A 21,349-nucleotide genomic window follows, 5' to 3' on the forward strand; every position below is an offset into this window, starting at 1 on the left:
TGCAAGAGTGTTCCCTTTTCTCCACACTCTCTCCAGCATTTATTGTTTCTAGAATTTTTGATGATTGCCATTCTGACCGGTGTGAGATGATATCTCATTGTAGTTTTGATTTGCATTTCTCTAGTGATTAATGATGTTGAGCATTCTTTCATGTGTTTGTTGGCAATCTGTATATCTTCTTTGGAGAAATGTCTATTTAGGTCTTCTGCCCATTTTTGGATTGGGCTGTTTGTTTTTTTGTTATTGAGCTGCATGAGCTGTTTGTAAATCTTGGAGATTAATCCTTTGTCACTTGCTTCATTTGCAAATATTTTCTCCCATTCTGAGGGTTGTCTTTTGGTCTTGTTTATGGTTTTCTTTGCTGTGCAAAAGCTTTTAAGTCTCATTAGGTCCCATTTGTTTATTTTTGTTTTTATTTCCATTTCTCTAGGAGCTGGGTCAGAAAGGATCTTGCTGTGATTTATGTCATAGAGTGTTCTGCCTATGTTTTCCTCTAAGAATTTGATAGTGTCTGGCCTTACATTTAGGTCTTTAATCCATTTTCAGTTTATTTTTGTGTATGGTGTTAGGGAGTGTTCTAATTTCATACTTTTACATGTACCTCTCCAGTTTTCCCAGCACCACTTATTGAAGAGGCTGTCTTTTCTCCACTGTATATGCTTGCCTCCTTTATCAAAGATAAGGTGACCATATGTGCGTGGGTTTATCTCTGGGCTTTCTATCCTGTTCCATTGGTCTATGTTTCTGTTTTTGTGCCAGTACCAAACTGTCTTGATGACTGTAGCTTTGTAGTAGAGTCTGAAGTCAGGGAGCCTGATTCCTCCAGCTCCATTTTTCGTTCCCAAGATTGCTTTGGCTATTCGGGGTCTTTTGTGTTTCCATACAAATTGTGAAATTTTTTGTTCTAGTTCTGTGAAAAATGCCAGTGGTAGTTTGATAGGGATTGCATTGAATCTGTAGATTGCTTTGGGTAGTAGAGTCATTTTCACAATGTTGATTCTTCCAATCCAAGAACATGGTATATCTCTCCGTCTATTTGTATCATCTTTAATTTCTTTCATCAGTGTCTTATAATTTTCCACCTACAGGTCTTCTGTCTCCTTAGGTAGGTTTATTCCTAGGTATTTTATTCTATTTGTTGCAATGGTAAACGGGAGTGTTTTCTTAATTTCACTTTCAGATTTTTCATCATTAGTGTATAGGAATGCAAGAGATTTCTGTGCATTCATTTTGTATGCTGCTACTTTACCAAATTCATTGATTAGCTCTAGGAGTTTTCTGGTAGCATCTTTAGGATTCTCTGTGTATAGTATCATGTCATCTGCAAACAGTGACAGCTTTACTTCTTCTTTTCCGATTTGGATAACACTTCCAAAACTATGTTGAATAATAGTTGTGAGAGTGGGCAACCTTGTCTTCTTCCTGATCTTAGTGGAAATGGTTTCAGTTTTTCACCATTGAGGACAATGTTGGCTGTGGGTTTGTCATATATGGCCTTTATCATGTTGAGCAATGTTCCCTCTATGCCTACTTTCTGCAGGGCTTTTATCATAAATGGGTGTTGAATTTTGTCAAAAGCTTTCTGTGCACCTATTGAGATGATCATATGGTTTTTCTCCTTCAGTTTGTTAATATGGTGTATCACGTTGATTGATTTGCGTATATTGAAGAATCCTTGCATTCCTGGAATAAAGCCAACTTGATCATGGTGTATGATCCTTTTAATGTGCTGTTGGATTCTGTTTGCTAGTATTTTGTTGAGGATTTTTGCATCTATGTTCATCAGTGATATTGGCCTGTAGTTTTCTTTCTTTGTGACATCTTTGTCTGGTTTTGGGATCAGAGTGATGGTGGCCTCGTAGAATGAGTTGGGGAGTGTTCCTTCCTCTGCAATATTTTGGAAGAGTTTGAGAAGGATAGGTGTTAGCTTTTCTCTAAATGTTTGATAGAGTTCGCCTGTGAAGGCATCTGGTCCTGGGCTTTTGTTTGTTGGAAGATTTTTAATCACAGGTTCAATTTCAGTGCTTGTGATTGGTCTGTTCATATTTTCTATTTCTTCCTGGTTCAGTCTTGGAAGGCTGTGCATTTGTAAGAATTTGTCCATTTCTTCCAGGTTGTCCATTTTATTGGCATGTAGTTGCTTGTAGTAATCTCTCATGATCGTTTGTATTTCTGCAGTGTCAGTTGTTACTTCTCCTTTTTCATTTCTAATTCTGTTGATTTGAGTCTTCTCCCTTTTTTTCTTGATGAGTCTGGCTAATTGTTTATCAATTTTGTTTATCTTCTCAAAGAACCAGATTTCAGTTTTATTGATATTTGCTATCGTGTCCTTCATTTCTTTTTCATTTATTTCTGATCTGATCTTTTTGATTTCTTTCCTTCTGCTATCTTTGGGGTTTTTTTGGTCTTCTTTCTCTAATTGCTTTAGGTGCAAGGTTAGGTTGTTTATTTGAGATGTTTCCTGTTTCTTGAGGTAGGCTTGTATTGCTATAAACTTCCCTCTTAGAACTGCTTTTGCTGCATCCCATAGGTTTTGGGTCATCGTGTCTCCATTGTCATTTGTTTCTAGGTATTTTTTGATTTCCCCTTTGATTTCTTCAGTGATCACTTCGTTATTAAGTAGTGTATTGTGTAGCCTCCATGTGTTTGTATTTTTTACAGATATTTTCCTGTAATTGATATCTAGTCTCATAGCATTGTGGTTGGAAAAGATACTTGATACGATTTCAATTTTCTTAAATTTACCAAGGCTTGATTTGTGACCCAAGATATGATCTATCCTGGAGAATGTTCCATGAGCACTTGAGAGAAATGTGTATTCTGTTGTTTTTGGATGGAATGTCCTATAAATATCAATTAAGTCCATCTTGTTTAATGTATCATTTAAAGCTTGTGTTTCCTTATTTATTTTCATTTTGGATGATCTGTCCATTGGTGAAAGTGGGGTGTTAAAGTCCCCTACTATGATTGTGTTACTGTCGATTTCCCCTTTTATGGCTGTTAGCATTTGCCTTATGTATTGAGGTGCTCCTATGTTGGGTGCATAAATATTTACAATTGTTATATCTTCCTCTTGGATAGATCCTTGATCATTATGCAGTGTCCTTCTTTGTCTCTTGCAATAGTCTTTATTTTAAAGTCTATTTTGTCCGATATGAGAATTGCTACTCCAGCTTTCTTTTGATTTCCATTTGCATGGAATATCTTTTTCCACTCCCGCACTTTCAGTATGTGTCCCTAGGTCTGAGGTGGGTCTCTTGTAGACAGCATATATATGGGTCTTGTTTTTGTATCAATTCAGCCAGTCTATGTCTTTTGGTTGGAGCATTTAATCCATTTACATTTAAGGTAATTATCGATATGTGTGCTCCTATTACCATTTTCTTAATGGTTTTGCGGTGAAAGCAAAGCTATACAGACAAAATCTCACACAGAAGCATACACATACACACTCACAAAAAGAGGAAAAGGGGAAAAAACAATATATCCTGCTCCCAAAGTCCACCTCCTCAATTTGGGATGATTCGTTGTCTATTCAGGTATTCCACAGATGCAGGCACATCAAGTTGATTGTGGAGCTTTAATCCGCTGCTCCTGAGGCTGCTGGGAGGGATTTCCCTTTCTCTTTGTTTGCACAGCTCCCGGGGTTCAGCTTTGGATTTGGACCCGCCTCTGCGTGTAGGTCGCCTGAGGCCGTCTGTTCCCCTCCCAGACAGGACGGGGTTAAAGGAGCAGCTGCTTCGGGGGCTCTGGCTCACTCAGGCGCGGGGAGGGAGGGGTACGGAGGAGGCGGGGCGAGCCTGCGGCGGCAGAGGCCGGCATGATGTTGCAGCAGCCTGAGGTGCGCCGTGCGTTCTCCCGGGGAAGTTGTCCCCGGATCACGGGACCCTGGCCGTGGCAGGCTGCACCGGCTCCCGCCCGGGAGGGGAGGTGTGGAGAGTGACCTGTGCTTGCACACAGGCTTTTTGGTGGCGGCAGCAGCAGCCTTAGCGTCTCACGCCCGTCTCTGGGGTCCGCGCTGATCGCCGCAGCTCGCGCCCGTTTCTGGAGCTCGTTTAGGCGGCGCTCTGAATCCCCTCTCCTCGCGCACCAGGAAACAAAGAGGTAAGAAAAAGTCTCTTGCCTCTTCGGCAGTTCCAGACCTTTTCCCGGACTCCTTCCCGGCTAGCTGTGGTGCGCTAACCCCTTCAGGCCGTGTTCACGCCGCCAACCCCAGTCCTCTCCCTGGGATCCGACCTCCGAAGCCCGAGCCTCAGCTCCCAGCCCCCGCCCGCCCCGGCGGGTGAGCAGACAAGCCTCTCGGGCTGGTGAGTGCTGCTCGGCGCCGAGCCTCCGTGCGGGAATCTCTCCGCTTTGCCCTCCGCACCCCTGTTGCTGCGCTCTCCTCCGTGGCTCCGAAGCTCCCCTTCTGCCACCCGCAGCCTCCACCCATGAAGGGGCTTCCTAGTGCGTGGAAACCTTTCCTCCTTCACAGCTCCCTCCCACTGGTGCAGGTCCCGTCCCTATTCTTTTGTCTCTGTTATTTCTTTTTTCTTTTGCCCTACCCATGTACGTGGGGAGTTTCTTGCCTTTTGGGAGGTCTGATGTCTTCTGCCAGCGTTCAGTGGGTGTTCTGTAGGAGCAGTTCCACGTGTAGATGTATTTCTGATGTATCGGTGGAGAGGAAGGTGATCTCCGCATCTTATTCTTCCGCCATCTTGCCCACGGTTCCATGTATCTATTGTTTTTCAAATTCTTTTCCCATCTAGGTTATTACAGAATATTGAGTAGGGTTCCTTGTGCTACACAGTAGGTCCTTGTCGGTTATCTATTTTAAATATAGTAGTGTGTAATGTCAGTTAACAGTCTTTTTTTTTTTAATTGAAGTATAGGTGATTTACAATGTTGTGTTAATTTCTGCTGTACAGCAGAGTGATTCAATTATACATATATATGTATACATATCTATCTATCATCTATCTACATTCTTTTTTATATTCTTTTCCATTATGGTTTATCACAGGATATTGATAGTTCCCTGTGCTATACAGTAGGACCTTGTTGTTTATCAATTCTGTATATAATAGTTTGCATCTGTTAACCCCAAACTCCCAATCCATCCCTCCATCTCGCACCCTCCCCCTCAGCAACAAGTCTGTTCTCTGTCTGTGTGTCTGTTTCTGTTTTGTAGATAACTTCATTTGTGTCATATTTTAGATTCCACATATAAGTGATATCATATGATATTTGTCTTTCTGTTCTGACTTACTTCACTTAGCATGCACACTGTTTTATATCACAAATATAAAACATGTTTCTTTAAGGTACTAGCAGTAGCAATCTAAGAGTCAAAACTCAGGATACCTTCCATTCTAACAAGGGGCATTTTGGTGTAAAGCTTAAGGACCTGGATTGCACCACTTTGTAGCTGTATGTTCTAGGATAAGTCATTAATAATTGCTAAACTGTCTCATCTCCTAGAAATGAGGAAAGAATGGATTCTAGGGTTATTGTCAGCATATAAAGTATATAGAGTATATAAAGTGCTTAGCTCAGGGCCTGGCTCATGATAAAAACTCAATAAAGGGTGTGCTATCATTGCCATTACCATTGATATATGTGAAGAATCTGAAAAGTTGGAGACTTTTCACTTTAATTTGTACCATTTTGGTCCAGAACAATTAAGATTGCTTATTTCACACAGGTATTAATTAATACAATTTAGTTTAGTATCACTACAAATTGAAATACATTTATTTTCTCCTATAAGTGTTGCCCACTGAATAGGCATGTGTGAAGAGCTGTCTTATTTGAGTCTTCTTAGAGTAGGTCAGAAGAAGACACGATTCTCAGGAAATGGACATTTACTGGTTCTAGTCATACGTCATGTGATAGATAATTAGAAGTCAACGAGGGCAGTTGCCTTTTGTCAGATTATTAAAAAGAGCCTGGAGTTTGAATAGGAAAGATGAACATACCTGTTGATTAAGCCTCTAAATAGCATTCTTTCCCAGCTACATCACTGGAGTTTGAATTGCACATATGGCATAACTAATCAAAATATATGTACTTCTCATCTAGTGCTTCATTAATTGTTACTCGCTGCAGGTATTTGCAGAAGGTGCGGGCTTCCTTGGGGCTGTAAGAAAATGGAGGTTCTGACAACTGCTTAGTAAATTAACAGCTGAAAATACAAAATTTACAAACTGAGAATATAATTTAACTTTCATTATGTTTATTTATTAACTTTCACCAAGTTTTCCATACCTTCCCTGGGCAGTAAAAAGCAATTCATCAAATCTCTTTTCAAGAGGAATTCAAATCTTCCTCCACAAACCATGCTTGGCTAATCTAAGTGAAAATTGTTTTAAAATAAACATTTAGAAATGCACTAAGGGGATACTTGAGGAAGATAGGTATAATCAGGATTAGTTCAGAAAATTCTAGACGGGAGCCTACTTTTTATTAACTAATTATTTTCTTTCAATATGCTATTCACTCTTGGGGGAGAAATACTTCACTTATACTTTAATATTTTCAAAATTTTTATTGGAGTTCTTTTCTCAGGTTATGTCGTAGAAGAATATTTAATAGGTTTTATGACTCTGGCCTTCTGAATTCTCCCATAGTCCCAGAGTCACAAAGCAACCCGAAAGGTTTTACTTCTTTTGGGGAAAGACAGATAGATCTATAAACTCTAGAGGTGGGTTATCTTAAAAAAATAAACATTGACGTCTCGTATTTTCCTCTTCTATGTTTAAAGTTTTAAAGCAATCTTTCAATGGTCAGGAATTGTTACTTTCAGGAAAGCCAATTTGATCTTTGTACATCAAAGATTAAATAGATTTCCTGAAGAATCTGTTTCTAAGATCTGGAGATGAGCAGAATTTCTAGAAATGAAAATGTTTGGATTCTTTCCCTTTTTATAATTTTAGATATATGGAAACTCACTGGAGAGTTTGCAAATACTTGATGGATTATAATGCTTTTTGCCATCGGAGGTACGCATACTTCCCACATGCCTTACAACCAAAGGATTCTGTGATCCAAGGGTCACAACAAAGAGGGGTGGTCTTTTCACTGCAGTGGATGTAACAAGTAGTTTGGGATGATTATGTGTGAGACTTTCATTGGTGAGGAATACAATCAAGTTATTGAAATACTGTGTCATTATAGATAATAAAGAAAAAAATAATGTTTTCTTGACAATTTCAGGGTGGGCATAGAGTCAGATTCATGGGAATGGAGATAGATTGATTCTCTATGATAACTGTAATCATTATACTTGGAAAGCTCTAGTTGCTATTTAGGACAAGTAGTTGTTCTACGGATCTGTCTGAATATATTTCAGGAGAAATATGTTCCCAAATCTAATTTGGTTATAAGTTTCACCTTGCCCCCAGTTTGAGAGTTCACTTGAGGCAGCCTCTGGGGAGATGCCTCCTCAGAGAGACAGCTCTGTGGGGTTGCACTGTGTCCAAACTGAGAGCTATGTTTGTACATGTCAACTGGCCCCTGCACAGAAACAAGCAACAGTGTTATTTTTTGAGATAATGATCTGCGCCATTATTCATTTACTGCCTTTCTGCTCCAAATTCACCCTTCCATATGTGCCCTGTGATAAGGCGTCTCTTCTTCACAGTGAGTGTGATGTTCACTTTTCTCTGTAAAGGGCTCTGGTGGGACACTGCAGAGAAGGGTCTCTCCTGCTGTTTGCTGCTGCAGCAGATGGGGGGGGGGGGGTGGGTGGTATCAGTGTTGCCAGCGTACAAACATTTGGTGGAGCTCTGCCCCAGCCATGGACCCGGAATCCTCAGTCCCCCTGCAGCCTCCACTTGCTGAGAGCCTTTCTACACCCCTCTTGAAGTGAGAGCTGGTGTCCCAACGGCTTCCTGCCTGTACCTGTGTCCAAAGGCCTCCCAACTGCATTGGCTCCCAGATTCCTCTGCAGCCTAGAGGGCCTCCACCCCTTCGGCATGCCCACACCCCTGGTGCTCAGCACCTGTTCTTCACCTCCGCTCTGGAGGGTTGTATCCTGCCCACCCATGAGCCTGTGGACGAGCTTCAGGCTGGACAAGCCAGCAAACTTTTCTGCCTTCCTTTGGACTGAAATATACCTTCTCGAATGGGGTCTGATCCCCAGCCTTGGCAAGGGGATCCCCCTCCCAAGTTTGTTCTTCTTTGAGTACTCTCCCTCCGCCCTAGGCTACTATATAGAGTTTCCTTATATTCTCTCTTTGATCATGGTTTATTCTTTATATTAATCTTCGTCTGTTTAACCCATCATGTGATTTCTATTTCCCGATTGAACCCAGGCTGCTACACATCAAACCTCAATGGTTCACGTGGGCATAAAAAAGCGACTTCTAGATAGCGTCCTGATCGAAATGGGAGACACTTTTATGGAAGCCAGCGTAGTGTGCTGAGTGCGATGTTAATTTTGGGTCAGCAGGTGTCTCATGTTGAGGCGCTGCTAGAGGTGACCTGTAGATAGGTGCTCCCTGGGACCATCCTGCAGGGTTGATGCCTCCCTGGGTGTGGCCTGTAGAGAAGCTAATGGAGTTTCAAAGGCACTACCTGGGACTGTGTGGCAAGTGTGAGTAATAAAGAAGAAGACAGTTACTCATTCAATAAGTTTTTACCCAGTGCCTAGTATGTGCCAGGTACCGTCCTAGGTAGTGAAGATACAGGAGGGTAAAAGCAACACAAAACAAAAATCCTTGCATTTGATTTTACTCCGATATTCCCTTCACATTATCTTTTTGCCCACCTGACGCTTCAAGTGCGTTTCACATTGTACTGGTTATTCTTACAATCAACAGAATAAATCATTTCACATAAAGTGATTATAGAGGTGCTAGAAGTGTGTGTGGGGGGGCAGTTTGCAGCCATGGGTTATGTGCCAATAGCCATTTGGAAGATAAACTTAAGTAAAAAATCTTACTTTTTGGACAAACATTTCAAAGAGATTTTACTGCCTTCAAATGAATGGCAACAGGTGAATGGAAAACTAAACCTAGATGGTGTGTGGAATTGGCTTTGAATTTCTTATTAATTAAGAGTGCTCAGGGAGCTGGCTGTTCTAATTACCTTGGTTGGGAAACTTGATCATTAGCGAAATGAAACATGAAGCTATACCACTTCCTTAAGAAACCCATGAGACTTGGCATGGTCCATGGAAGAATCGATGTGAAGATTACCTCTTGCCAACAGGAGGCTCAGTGGGGTAGGTCCTCACTTCTTGGATTCTTGTAGGATTTTCTTTCAGGTGTATTTATTACATCCATTTGAACTCTGCTTTGTTAGTTTTGAGAGGGACTAAATCTGTCATCAGTGGTTTGATGACAGGACATTTTAAAAGGGCGCCTCAGGATGGCTAATTGTTGATTTTACTTCCAATTAACAGTAACTCTGACATGTTGGAGGGAGTCACATGTGTTCACTGAAGATAATCAGTGTTTTTTTTTAGAGGAAGGAACTGATGAGAGAATATTTTTAGATTCTCTTGTTTGTAGTCCAAATGGCCTGAGGTTGGAGGGAAACTGATGTTTGAACCTTTTCATTTCTGTGTTTTCACCCTCCTGTGTATTCACATTCTCTGGGCAGGTGTGGACCCACAAGTACACTTTTGTAGTCTATCTCTTTCTCTTCACTTTCCTTAAAGTAAGAAGGAAGTGGGTGGCCAGTGGAGGAGGAAAACTTCTCAGGATATATGATGTGATAGGAAAAAAGATGCAAAGTTCTTTTTTTTTACTCAGGTAATTTAGTTTTTCTGTAGATAAAACTTAGCTAAAAAAATTACTATCTCTTTCTGAAGTTTAATGCTACCTGATGTTTGGGGGAAATATTTACAACTCTTTACATAAGGTAATAATATTTAAAATTGTGTTAAAGTTCCATGTTATACACATTCCAAATAGCTATTTCTTTGAACTGATATTTTCATGTTTAAATTCCATGATTAGAATTTAATTCAAAATCCCTATTTAAGTGATACTACAGAGCTGGCAAATTAAAACGTGTATAGCATTTAAATGAGTGACAGTATTTCAATAAAGTGGTTATAAGGGTCTTGAACTCTGGAATCATTTTATGTTAAGAATTTGATTAATCAGCCTAATATATTTTAATTTACTGTAAGTATAATTTTTTAAAAATCTAAGAATATTTCCAAAAATAATTGTATTAAGCCTTTAATGTATGTTTGTTAGAACCATAATAACCTATAGTAATATTATCTTCCATAGATCTTCCTTTTATTAGGCTCTGAGTGCAGACCTTGATATATTATGTAGACTCAGTAAAGGGGAAGCTGCTATTATCTCCATTTTCAAATGACAGTCTTGGTATGCAGAATCAGGAAGGGCACCATGCATGCAATGTTGTTATTCAGAGAACAGAATAGGTTAACTGCCTTTAGAATAGAAGGATTAAAGGATCAGTGTTAGAAGAAGTCCATTTTATTGAGGCAAGATAGCATAGAGAAAAGAAAACTTACCCTAGAGATCTTGATTCTAGTTTCCGCTTTGCTACTAACTTACTGTGTGAACCCGAGAAAGTCAGTTAACCTCTCTGAGCCTTGGTTTCATCATCTATAAAGTGAAGGGATTGAATTAGGTGCCCTCTAAGATGCTTCCAGTGATCACATATCATTACACCATTTGGGGGGATTTAGTTTTCATGTCTGTGAGATTATTAATAGCCAAGTGCAAACCAAGGAAAGCATGTGTTTAAGTGATTTGCTATCCTCAGATTTGGTAGTCAAATTAGTAGTGTTCCAGGCTCTGCAATTTTTTTGTATCCGTATAGAAGAACTGACTTCACAGGTCTGACATTCAGGGCAGCAGGAAAATGGCATAATCTATTTCTCCAGGAATCAGGAAGGGAAATCTGGTGATTTGGGCAATTCATCTTGGGTTCTGGTAAAAAGCAATTGTATCCAGGAACTTTGAAAAATCTGCTTTTAATAACTTTAAGCAGAAAGGAGATTTAGTGGAAACAGCAATGAGAAGATGTTTTCTCCAGTCCAGTTCAATAAACACATATTGAGCTTCTATTAAAGGTCTACAACCTTTTATTTATAAATCTGAAATTCAAACAACTCTAAAAAGCCTGAATTCATTTAGTGGCAAAACCTAACCCAAATGGATATGAGGCTACGTGCATTTTTTATTTATCTCATTTTGTGTGAATACTCATTTCTCTCAAGGAAGAAACTGCACTGTATTCGGTTTGGGAGTGTCACCCGAGAACCTGCCAGGAATGTTCTATAAGATGTGGTACATGGTCTGTAATAATATTCCAAGCTTGGGAGGTTTTGAGTTCCAAAGCTCATCTGGTTCTAAGGGTTTGAGGAAAGGGTTTTGGACATGTACATGATTAGGGTGAAGGTGGGTAGAGGATGGCTGGACAGGAACTGGGTGAAATGCAAAGGTACCCAGGATCAGGTCACTGTTCTCAGAGTTCCCAGACATAGTCACCAATGCAATATGGCATATTTTATAGGAGAGATAGGTACAAAATTTAAGGGCACTCACAGAGCAAGTATTGATATTTCTGCTGGGATTTCAGGGTGTTTCACAGAGGAGGGGAGATTTGAATTAGGTCCTGAAGGATGAGTGGGTGTTTCTCATAGGGAAAGGTGTTCTAAACAGAAAAAAGAGAGGCATGCACATTCATGGTGCCTTGGGAGCCCCTTGGCTCCTCTGGGTTTGAATTAGAGAAGCCGTGGAGAGGATGTAATGGGACTGAGTGTTTGAAAATGAAATTAGGAATATGACCCAGTATCTTGTATATAATTCTCATAACCATTCGCTGGCCCCTCTTAGGTCGGGTTGCCCAGAGGCAGGCCCGGAGAGTGGTGTTCCTATGTAAAGGCTTTGTTATAGAAGCATACCCAGGAGACCTATTGGAGGTAGGGCAGCAACACAGGGAAAGGTGATATGTCAAGGAGGGAAATATTCTTCTTGGGCAAGTTCCAGAGGTGGTTTTAGCTTGATCCTGAAGGAGGCAAGATAGTGAAATACTCCTGTACCCATCAGTCAGTCACAGGGTGAGGGCCATTGGAATGCAATGGGTTGGTGATGTACATTTTCAGGCACTTCATCTGTCTTGGCCTGGGTTCTCCCCAGAGCAAGAGTACGTACTGATGAAGGGGAGGTGGTGGGTGACATGGACTAAAATGGTGAATTGGGATTCTAGGAGACGGGGCAGAGTGCCAACATTTTCTGCCATAATACTATTCGGTGACCTCTTATTGCAACTTATTGCACTGAGTACTTCAATCATCTCATTCAATTCTCATAACAATTCAACAAGATAGGTAATATTTTCCATTTTATGGATGAGAATTCTGAAGCTTGGAAGGTCTAGTTAGTGGAGTTGTGTGCTTAGAACCCAGCTCTTTCTGGCCTCCAACTCCTTGTGGACTGCAGGATTCCCTAGATCACCATGGCTTCCCCCCACTTTCCATCCAAGCAACTCTAATAATCTGTTTTGCACACTGTTTCTCTGCAAACCCTTTTCTCTGAAGGAACTGTTCTGAACTTTAAAAAGTTTCTAAACTGCCACAAATAATGAATAGCCAACAAGTAAATATATATGCACCCAATATAGGAGCATCTCAATATATAAGGCAAATGTTAACAGACATAAAAGGAGAAATAGGCAGTAACACAATAATTGTGGGGGACTTTAACACCCCACTTACATCATGGACAAATCATCCAGACAGAAAATCAATAAGGAAACACAGGCTTTAAATGATACATTAGATCAGATGGACTTGATTGATATTTATAGAGCATTCCACCCAAAAGCAGCAGAATACACATTCTTTTCAAGTGCACATGGAGCATTCTCCAGGATAGATCACATGCTGGGCTACAAAGCAAGCCTTGGTGAATTTCAGAAAATTGAAATCGTATCAAGCATCCTTTCTGACCACAACGTTGTGAGATTAGAAATCAACTACAAGAAAAGTTTTTAAGAGAAATGTGATGAAATGCTTCTAGAAAAATACCCTCTCTCTCATTCTGTTTGAACTTTAGTTCTACTTAATGTATTCAAGGGCTCCTGAATCAAGTTTTATGCTACAATAAAGCAGAATAATTTCGTTATTTAAGTTTGGCCCAATTAAGAATATTATCACATCAGTACTGATGCTTATCTTGTTATTAATTTGTTTTTCATTTGGAATTTCTTCAAAACTTTTTAGGAACCAAGTTAAGTTTTCAAAAGTCAATAAATACAAAAAAATTAGTTGATACATTCAATTTCTGAAAGTTCTGTGTTGTGTCCAGTCCATCAAGAATTAGATAAATTCTAATTCTGGTAGTTGGGTAGTTGTGTAGAGGGGAGTAAATTATTATGATTATATCTCATTGCTGTTACTGCAAACAAACAAACAAAACAAATCCTAAGCTGTGGCATTTGAGAGTCTGAAAAAAGATGTTTCTTGAGAAATTAGTCATTTTATATTACATTTTTAGCTGCAAAGCAAGTAAATATCCCGAGAATTGAACTCAACAAATATTTATGTAGCATCTACTATATGCCAAGCACTGTGAGTGAGCACTGTTAAAATGAGTGACAGTGATTTCTTTGCTGACTACAGTGAGAATGGCAAACCAAAACCCTGTGAAAAATATTTTCATATGAATGATGAGCTATTAAAATGTCACTAACTGCCAAAATGGAATTCATAGATGAGTCTTCAAAATAGAACAAGTATACATAGACACCATAAGCAGCATAATTAAGATTTTTTTTTTTTTTACATTATTACAGAATGGACTTTTTTTTTCTTACTTAAAAACACTTGGAGAAGAGCATTGACTTTTAGTGACTTCTTTATTCCTGTTAGAGTTATTTCAGAAATATTATTTTATCATCCACAGGAAATGAACAGTACTGCAAGAGTTGTTCACTTTAAATGCTTTCAACCTTTTACTCAGCTTCATTTCATCCCATCTCTTCTGGCTTTTCTGTCTTTTCCGGTTGTATTTTATCAGTTGTATCAACATTGATGAGCCAAGAGAAAATAAACGTTTCTGAAAAATAAATCTGTTCCTGTATGTTTCTCCCAGACTGCCTCCCAGATTCACTGCCAGCATCAGCACACGGGGTGGGAGAGTCACGAGGCCCAGCCAAGCCAGCTGCACCAGCTCTACCAGGACCCTGAGGAAGAACTGGGATTTCAGACCTGTGAACGGTCAGTATAAAGTATTTTCACTATGCGTGTTCACCAGGAAAGAATACAGGCTTGAAATATAGTCATAGAGCCTATGTCATCTTGTCCTCCCTCTCCAAGAAGGAGAAGAGCTTTCATCTCGACTGCACTGCCGGTCTCTTCCTGTCCCATCCACCTCGGGCTCCCCTGCCCTTGCCACTGTGCTATGCTGGGCTAATTCTGGCTCCTCCTGCAGTTCGGCAATGCCAACACAGGTGCTGAATTTATATCCCCTTCACTTATTTTAAACCAACCCCTTCTCAAAGGGACAAGTAAAATTTTATCTCTTCTGCTAAACTTTTCCTGCCAATTCCAGGCAGATCACTTCTGTCTCTCCAAGTTCAGGACAACAACTGCGTGTAACGTTTTTCCTCACTCAGTAGGCTGCGCATCCAACAGAGTCCTTCACACAAACACCTGGGCTCTTCTCCAGCAGGACACAAGCATGCAAATATGTAAAAGGTTCTGGGCTGCGGAGGCTGACTCCCAGCTGTGAGAGCCTGGAGAGCATAGAGACTAAACATCTGTTTTTCAAATTGAATTGCTTTGTTAATCTAGCATAATCAGCTCCTGGTGCTGTGGCGGGTCTATAGATAGATGGAATTAATCAGAACTCTTACCTAACAATCAGAACCTCAGCTGCACACTCCAGTTCAGAAACAATCTAACCAGCAACCCCTTTGGGCATGTAGAATTTGCCAAAAGGCAGCCCAGAGTAAGGTTGAAGTGAAAATAGCCCCTGGTAGGTCCAGGAGTTTTTTTTAAGAAAACTTCAAATCTGTATAAGTTTTTATGAAGCTAAGATGCAGGAAGAAATGTTGAAGGTAAGAAAATGTATCAGAAGTAGTTTCTCCATTATAGAGTCCCTGAGGATAAAAACAGAAAGAAGATTTTTAATCCTGCATTTTTATAAGTCATTAGCAGAAAGATAATTTTGGTAACTCCCTTACCTGTTTCATGTATGTCTTCCATTTCCTCAATGAGGGTCACGGCCATTTACATCATTTTTGGAGATAAAGTTTAATCCCCAAATCCCTAGGAGAAGTTGCACAGTGACTTGAGTTCATATGAAGGTATAAATGAGTGGGTTTGGATGGGAGGGTGTGGGCAGTGGGCAGAGGAGGAGACAAGAGTTACTGAGTCCACTTAGGGAGAGCTGTGCTGGGAACGTTGGGAAAGGGGAGACTTAGGACAATGGGAATAAAAACAGCTGACTTTAAAACTGCTCAGAGCTAACCCTGCATGCACATTATTATTAATTTTCTTTGACATTAATGATTTTTAAAGTAAGCCTTGAGGACTTCAACATATTGGAAACGATTGAGAAGAGCAGTTTTTCTCATCTGAGCCTCTTCTTGCAGTGTGTGTGTGTATGTGTGTGTGTGCGCGCACGTGCTGTTTGCACACTGTTGTCAGGCAAGGAGACAGAAGCACAGATTCAATATCTGTTTTTGCAAATTTGTCCCTAATGGTTTTGAGGCTTCATTCAGGCAGAATTTCATATTGAGTTTTTCCTGTCTTCACTTAGGAAACACCATACCTTGGGACTTAAAATTGCTCCATTTGCTGAAGCTCTCTATCCCTCACTTCCCCTTAGGAAACAGAATCACTTATTGTCACAAGGGGTTGCTGGTTTGGTGACTCCCTTTCCTGTCACTGTGTCATTCTCTTATTGTACCAATTTGGTGTGAAGAAGAAAATGTGGACCCTAAAAATTACTAACCTTGTTCTTGGTTTGGCATGGCTTTAAGACCCAAAGGTTTTGTGGGCCCCCCTTAACCTTACCTGGCAGTAATACTCTAAGAGGAGTGAAAAGGGAATAGGTTTGTTCAGACTTTCAGAGAGAATGATATTTTCCTTTATTCTGTTTTTCATTGTAAATTATAATATAATACTTCAGTGCGTTTGAATTTGTCCCGTGGATCCAACAAGGTACTGCTCTGCTTATTGGGGTTTCAAAACTACATATATTCATTGTCAAGCCAAAAGAGGAGCTCCTCATACAAAAGCTCTGAGTCTCTCATTTGTTTCTTTGTTTTGTAAATGAAGGATCAGTTTGGAGGCACCTCTCCATTTGTCTGAGTTTGTTACAAGGAAAATAGAACATATAGACAGAGCAATTTGGAGCCTCCATGAAGAAATTGAACTTTTTGCATCTTTACTAGACTATTATTAATTGATAAAATGTAGTTCTCTGTAAACTTAAAAAATATTTCCTGAATTTTTTTGGAGGTCGGAAAAACAAAATTGAGAGTATATTCAGAAGATAATTCAGAACATTCTAGTATTAAAGGTAATTTGAACTTGTATCCAGGAGGCTCTTAGAAAAAGAAAATTTGAGCTACAGCAAGAAAGTATTAGCTTAACTTAGAGAACAGATCATCACTTGGTCCTGATAGAAGAGCTGGATGACCCAGAGCCAATTCTGTGAAAGAAATTCATCATTTTGATGAAAACTCTTGGAATGTGTATGAAGTGAAGCAAGAAAATGAAAATAGAACTGGTCATTCACGTGTATGTTTCTCTCGCAGCTGGAAAAACACGTTTGAAAGTTTTATAACTAACCGCAGTTCTGGCCTAAATTTACTGTGAACAGAATAGGTGGTATGTCTGTATCTCTTGGCTGAAAATTCTGCTATTTACTTGGACTAGATACCCAATTTAGAAATTATGATCATTCCAGTGTGCATTTATTCTGGAAAATCTTTAGCCATTTACAAATGAGCTTCCAAGGTTTTAGAACTATTAACGTAATAAATTCTCTAACCCATGTATCTGCAGTCTAGAACTATGCTTAACTTCTATCTGCTATTCAACAAATATTTGTTGAATGAAAGAACTAAGTTGACAGAGAGAAGCAACTCCATCTCTACAGTGTATAAATTTAATCTCCCTGATAATCAGAATGGGAACTTTCCTTGGGGTGTATGGGAAGTTCTGGGCATCTAGGAATTCATATGAGGACGTTTGAGGAAAGGAGAAACCCATGGAAAGATTGGTAGGTTTGAAGGTTGGAGAGAGCCTCAAAGGCAATTTACCCTGGATTTAGGTTTTTCTTTAAATTCTGTCCAGTCACAGTTGCACAGAGACTAGGTTAGAGCAGACGTTCCTAAACTTTCTTCACTCCCAGTGCCCTTAGTGTCCTGGTGAGCTTTTCTTATGATATTCCCAGACCAAAAGAAAAAACACACAGTTCCATTTATGAAGTAGGTAGGAATAAACAACTCAATAAATATTTAAGTCCTAACAACTTAATAGCCGTTTGAATACATAATGCACATACATTAAAAGAAAAAAATTTTTTATTTCACTCCAAAATAGCCATAACTACTTACTAATGAGACGTGTATGCCTGTTGAGCGCTGCACCACTTCTCAAAATTTGATACCACCGTCAGCCTCATTTTTCTTTTCACACTACCATGTAGTACTTGATTTTTATCACAGCAACCATTGTAAATCCAGTTTCACAAAGATATGATGTCTCAAAAGGAACATAACAATCTAACGTTAAAATTGCCCGTACGGTGTCTGATGGATGTCAGGGATTGCAGTGTCTTCCTCAAAAATTCACATGTCCCACTGCACCATGTGAGTTCACTTCAGTGTCTCAGAGCCCCTTGGGCAATATTTGGAAAACACATGATTATAGAGATGAAAGATATACATGATAATAATAATAATAATAATGTTAACTGCTGACTCACCAAAAAGAGCATCATCGTAGAGCTAAACTACATTTATTCTTAACCCAGTAAGGAAGATCAGTGTCTTGTTGAAATCTTATGAATATTTCTGAGGGGGCAGGTGAGGGCCAGGATATTTGTAAGGTTTCTAGAGTCAGTGTAAGGTCTTTCCACGCAGTAAACTGATTGGGATTCGACAAAGTTCATGATGTAATAGTTTAGAATCTGTGGCCACAGTGAAGCAAGGATTTCTGAGGGAGTGTGGAAGCATAAGTAGTCATTTGACAAGTCCGGTTGAGTGGTCTATTATCCCGAGAAGGGAGGTAATTAGGGCTTGCTGAAAAGTTCTGATATATGGATTTGGAGGAAGTTCCTGAAATTAAAAATAGTTATTTGTACTTTCATCCTCTTGGGCAAGAGTTTTTTGGAAGAGTCAAGTTAATGTAGACATTGGGCTGTGTGGTTTTGGTTCTTGCTAAAAATAACAATAGTTATTGAGCCTTTTTCTTGCTAGCCATGGTTCTCAGCACTTTACATGCATTCTATTTTAAACTATTCTCAACAATGTCATGAGGTAGGAATTGCTATCCCTATTTTTACAGAAGAAGGATACAAAAGGAAGGCACTTGCCTATGGTCAGGGACTGAGGACAAGAAGAGCATGTGTCTTTTTGTTTTTGTTTTTTTAAACAGTGAAAAGACAAGGGCAAATATGATAAGAGTAATTCACTGGTTTGTGTATTTATTTTCAAAGTGTTATTTCAGTTTCATATTACTCCTGCTATGGCCTTATAATGGCCCATGGGCCTCCCTACACAGTGACAGAGGGACTCCTCTGGTTTGACCGGACTGTGGATACAGCTTGTTGTAGCTTTCTTGTTTGCTAATCCTGGTTGCCAGTGACCAACTACTCAGAGCTGACCTCATGCCTCCCACTGCTACTGACTCTGGGAGAACTCCTAAAGGGCAGCAAAGCCTTTGGACATGGAGAACAGGCCTTCATCTGGGCAGCACAGAGGGTAGTGCACAGTCTCCTTCTTTATGGTGTGTTGATTGCTTAGTTATTGAGCCATATTACAGATTGTGACTTCATTCTGAAAAAAAAATGCAGCGTTAAAGTGATTTGCATCCTTGCTAGCTTAAATTTTTTTTTTTTTTAACTTTAGATGGCAATATCATGTAGTAAAAGAACAACAAATTTTGATATAAGAATTTTGGGGTTGAATTCAGGCTCTTCCATTTCCAAACTGTGTTACTTAATCAAGTGACTTAGCATCTCTGAACTTCAGGTTCTTCTTTAGGAAATAATAGTGACTATGTACTTCACAGGGTTGGTGGGAAGTTCCAGTAAGGTAACGTTAAAGTATATTAAAGAGGCTTTTAACACAGTAGAGTATTATACATATATTAATTATTATTATTGTTGTTATTACATGATTCTGTGAAAGTATGTTACATATGCTCAGTTATCAGATAGTGCTGTAATTCTATTTCATGTTCCTTTGTGCTAATATGCTTATTTCTTGAGACCCAGAGTTCATATAAATCATTCTGTAATTCTGGGCATGTTGTAATCTAACACCCTGGTGGCTCATTTACAGTAGACTAAACATTTCTCAGCATAAATGCACACTGGATTGATAATTATTTCTTCAAGCTATATTTTAACTTGGTAATTTAATTTTCATGCAGGCTCTTAACAGCAGGATTTATATGTGGCAGCTTAAATACATGCCCACTGACACACTCACATCATGACATCATTGTCCACACTCATAAGTTCATCTTTAGAAAGCTTCCTCACTCTAAGGGCAAAACTCAAAGGAACTTTCAGCAGGACCATATGTTCTCTGAAGGAAAGTTGTACTCTTTGATTTTCTTTTAGTCCTTTGAGAGGTTCAGCTCTCATTTATATCAAAATAAATTCTGGAAGTGAAGGAGGATATGAAGAAATACAGCACCAATTGTAACATTGATTTGGCAGTTGTCAGGTGTGTCTTGGCATCAATAAAATAGTGATCATGCCTTTGCACATAGTGATTTATTTTGTTTTTATAGAAAAAGGGCTTAATTAGGAGGGTGCAGGATTTTCCCATGGATCCAAGGATAGGAAGGTAGTGGAGGCGTCATGACAGGAACTTGAAGTGATATTCACCGGGATCCAGGGCAGATTTTCTTAGCATGTGCTGGTAATACGTGGGACCATTTCAAGGCATCTCTCATTGTCCTTTTCTTCCTAAAGAATGGTTTTTTGTACTCTGTTTGCATAGTTCTCTATCACAGCTTCCTCAGGGCGGGATCTTTTGGCCTAGGAGCCCACATCATGTGACAAAGAAGCAGCCGCCATTGCCAGACTTTTCTGCCCTTTGATCCTATTCCAAATTCCTGGAGAGAAACCCCCAGTAGTTCAGCCCGGTCTTTTCATTACTAGTCCTTACATAAGCTGCCCAGTGGGTTATAGCCATGGATTGCAGACCGGAAGTACAAACATGACTCCAGGGGCAGGTGGTGGCAGCTCTCAGAGAAGGGAACTTGCGCAGGATAATCACTGCCAGATCTCAAGAACATAAAATATTTGAATCATAGAAACTCTTTACTATTGTCACAGAAATATTAGCATGCAAAAACTCAGGTTTACAGAAATCTGGATTTAGTTTACATCCTTAGTTTTATGTAATGATCACGTTTGTGAACATTGTTTTAGCCAATCCTATATAGTGCTTGGAATAGTTATTTCAAGGAATTCTCCAGGTGAATCCTTTTAAAAACATACAATCAATCAACATGTCTTTATGGGACATCCATTTTTAAGCACACTATATTACATATATGATTTCCTATGGTCAACAAAGAATTGATTTACCTTATGTTATTTGAATAGATATGTTATACAATTTTATGGTTCCTTAGGCGATGGGGTTCTATTTGGTCATAAGTTTGGGGGTTGCTCCTCTAGTCTGTGCCTGCTGTATACAGTCTGTATACAGAAGTATTGTCTTAATTCTAAAATAAGCATTTGAAAGAAGATGAATGTGACTGGGGTCTAGTGAGCAAGGGGAGAGTGACACACATGCACAAACACCACGAAAGAATCAAGGCAGATGTCAAGAAAGCTCTTGGTGAGTGCTGTGATTTTTATTTCCAGTATGTGAATTTGCTCGTTATAGCAGACCTCACTGAAGACAGATGCAGCTCGCAAAACTCACTCTCAAGTTGTTCCCTGACTCATTAAGTTAGTAATGGTTCTTGGAGTGGAGAAAAATCTGTACCAGGTGCAGTTACACCCTTAGGTCTTCTTCCCTCCCTGGATACTAGGTTTCTCTCTCCCAAGTAGGAGACTCGCCATTAATGTTCAGAGGAAACAGAACCTGTGAAGCTCTGAGCTTCTGTACACAAGTCACAGCAACATATGTGTGTGACAAATTTTTTTAAAGGAAAACCAAAAGAAACAAAGAC

The 21,349-nt window shown here is 39.6% G+C and overlaps 1 protein-coding gene across 6 annotated transcripts in view; it reads left to right on the forward strand.

The window, feature by feature from the left end:
- Positions 1-21,349, forward strand: part of LOC309666647 (uncharacterized protein) — a 613,160-nt gene that overhangs the window by 203,669 nt on the left and 388,142 nt on the right. For 4 of the 6 annotated variants that reach the window (XR_014267188.1, XR_014267189.1, XM_082474305.1 and 1 more), the window contains exon 1: positions 10,308-14,191. The gene's annotated coding sequence lies outside the window, so the exon portion shown is untranslated. Of the gene's footprint in view, positions 1-10,307; positions 14,192-21,349 lie in introns of those variants that run through there. The other 2 variants (XR_014267186.1, XR_014267187.1) reach the window with 1 other exon arrangement.

Source organism: Balaenoptera physalus (assembly GCF_965194825.1).
Source record: "Balaenoptera physalus genome assembly, chromosome: 9".
NCBI classification, from domain to species: domain Eukaryota; kingdom Metazoa; phylum Chordata; class Mammalia; order Artiodactyla; family Balaenopteridae; genus Balaenoptera; species Balaenoptera physalus.